Raw genomic sequence first — 2,734 nt, forward strand, 5'->3', positions numbered from 1 at the left:
GAGCTGGCTGGTGGGAAAGAGAAAAACCCGCTACACTGTTGATCCTTCTAGGGTTGATCTCCACACCAGGTCACTCGGCTGTCCTTCTGTTCCTTCAGAAGCATCTGTTCAATGTGTAAGCATTACACACCATCCAAATACAAGCTTCAAAATGAGAAAGACCTGGTTGAATCCACAGAGGAAGCTGAAAGGTTCAAAGGTAAATGTTCAGCCTGAAAATAGTTGTTCCCAGCTATCCAGCCTCAGCCATGCTGAGTTATGCACCCCACAACACACAGTGTTCTTATCAGGCTGGGTTCTGACACCAACAGCTCAAACTCACATCTAACATGGATGTGCTCCCCACTTTGTGTGGGAAGAGACCCCATGTGAGCATCTTCTCCTGGATGACATGTTTGGACCTCGAATGAGTCTGCTTTGGTTGAGACAAGGCTTTTGACTGCTTCAATGGAGTAGTAGATGGTAAGTTGCCTGTGTTCTACCCATGTTCAGACAAGCAATCCTAAATAAACTCAGTGGTATGTACACAAATACACACAGAGAGAGAGAGAGAGAGAGAGAGAGAGAGAGAGAGAGACAGAGAGAGAGAGAAAGAGAGAGAGACAGAGAGAGAGAGAGACAGAGAGAGAGACAGAGAGACAGAGAGACAGAAAGACAGAGAGAGAGATGTCACGTAAGTAGGAGAGGGCTGCATTAGAAAGAAGTGGGCTGGGTGGTGGTGGTGCGCACCTTTAATTTCAGAATTTGTGGGGGAGAGGCAGGTGAATCTCTGAGCTTGAGTCCAGCCTGGTCTACAGACTGTTTCAGGAAAGACAGGGCTATACAGAGACACTGTCTCAAAAAAGAAAAAAATGGAAGGAAGGAAGGAAGGAAGGAAGGAAGGAAGGAAGGAAGGAAGGAAGGAACAAAAGAACAAAGGAAGGGAGGGAGGGAGGAAGGATGGGAGGAAGAAAGAAGCCAGGTTGTGGTTGACCACTTCTTTAATCCCAGCTCTCAGGAAGCAGAGTCAGAATGATCTCTGCGAGTTCAAGGCCAGCCTGGTCTACAGTATGAGTTCCACGACATCCAGGGCTCCACAAACAAACCCTGTCACAAATAATAAATAAATAAATAAATAAATAAATAAATAAATAAAATAAGGAGAGAAAGAAAGATAATCTTCCATTGAGAATGCCAGAACTGTCTGTCATTTGCTCATGATATGAAGATAGATTTTTTTTTCTCACTTCTTCTGGGAATGATGTCCCTGAGCAGAAATGTCAGGCAAACACACTCCCATCTGCCTCAAACACCCCTGATGTGGCAAAAAAACAGAAGAAACCATACCACCCCCTAGTTCATCTCCTTTGCCTCCCACATCACGGGCAACTCGAAGTAACTTGCTGTTGCTACATAGATAATAGTAGCTGAGGTCTGTGATCCCAAGTCTAGCTGTGTCCTCTGTCCCACAGGCTGTACAAGCAGACTCTGTCCACTAACCTTGTGTTTTTAACCAGTTATTGCCCATTTTATAAAGATACCATCAAAGCTCCAAAAATAACCAATGTAGCACAGACCCTACACTATGTCAAAATTCCTTCAGCATTGTCTGCACTCATAGAATCTGGTTAAGGACCCAGAAGAGTCAGCCCCACCATCATTAGGGACACTTGGGGAGAGATCTTGTGAGACAGCAGTTGGTCATTACTCCTGGCATGTTCGTTCTCCCTGGGATCTAGAAGAGACTTTCCCTGACTCCCATGTAAGCCCTATGGTTCCAGGTCTCCAAAGCCACAGAACAACTAACCCGGAGAGGGGGAGCTGAAAAGGAGAAGAATTGGTGGAAGCCACAGAGTCCTGCTTCCCATCTCACAGCCTCCTTGATCTACAAACAGCAGTATCTCCAGACCTCAGCAAAAATCATCCATGTCCTATCTGATGCTCCCTGAGTAATGTCCTTTAAAAAATCATTAAGTGTGTATGAGTATGTATTTGTGTGTATGTGTGTAATGGTGTGCACATACATTTAGAAGAACTTTTCTGTCCCATCAGCCCATTCCCCAATAACTACAAAGAGTATTAACATGAATCATAAATGCTCAGCCAATAGCTAAGGCTTGTTACTAGCTAACTCTTATAACTTAAATTAACCCATTTATGTTCGTCTACATTCTGCCACATGGCTTTGGTGCAGTATTTCCTCACTATGCTCCCTTCCCTACGTTTTGGAATGGTAATGTATATTCTATGCCATTATACATTGGAAGTCTGTGACCTGCTTTTTGCTTTGGCTTTATAGGGGTTATAGTTAAGAGATTACATGAATCTCAGAAGAGACTTTGGACTTTTAAACATTGTTGAGACTTTGATAGACTATGGAATTTTGAAATTGGACTAAATGCATTTCACATTATGATACTGTTAAAGGTTAATGGGGCCCAGAAAGTGGAATGTGGTAGTTTGATTGTATTTTGCCCCTATAAGCTCATAGGGAGTTGTACTATTAAGATGTGTGGCCTTGTTGGAGGAAGCATGGTCTTGTTGGGGAAGGCTGGATGGCACACCTTTAATCCTGGCCACACCTGTTGCTACATGACCGCACATATACTGTTCAGTAGCCAAGCAAGGGGCCTTATACCCTACATAATCCGTGTGCTGTGTGGCCACCTAATTTGCATGCAGTGTGACCATGAAATCTATGCCCATGTGTGGCCTAGCTATGGGATCCCTAAGTGCATGTGCAGGGGAACCCATA

The sequence above is a fragment of the Peromyscus leucopus genome, chromosome 8b (genome assembly GCF_004664715.2).
Source record: "Peromyscus leucopus breed LL Stock chromosome 8b, UCI_PerLeu_2.1, whole genome shotgun sequence".
In the NCBI taxonomy this organism is placed as follows: Eukaryota; Metazoa; Chordata; class Mammalia; order Rodentia; family Cricetidae; genus Peromyscus; species Peromyscus leucopus.